Consider the following 288-nt stretch of genomic DNA (forward strand, 5'->3'; position numbering starts at 1 on the left):
GCCTGTAGACCTCGGAGTCAAGTTCCTTGATTTTGATAGCGTGGAACGCTGTCTAGTCTTCGACTTGAATGCAAGGTATGACCTCATCCAAGGAATGGTATAGTTGGAACACCATGAGCCATGGATTGATTGGAGGTATAAGACCTTAGGCGCTACGCGCACGTCTCCTGGTGGAGCTTTGGCGAGTTATGAACCCACCTCTGCTAGGAAACAAAAGCGCTATTGGCAAGAGCACTGGACCGAGACGGTCAACGTGCTAAACATTGGAATGTCCGAGTTGGTAGACAC

The sequence above is a fragment of the Plasmopara halstedii genome (genome assembly GCF_900000015.1).
Source record: "Plasmopara halstedii genome assembly, contig: Scaffold_525, whole genome shotgun sequence".
Taxonomy (NCBI): Eukaryota; Oomycota; class Peronosporomycetes; order Peronosporales; family Peronosporaceae; genus Plasmopara; species Plasmopara halstedii.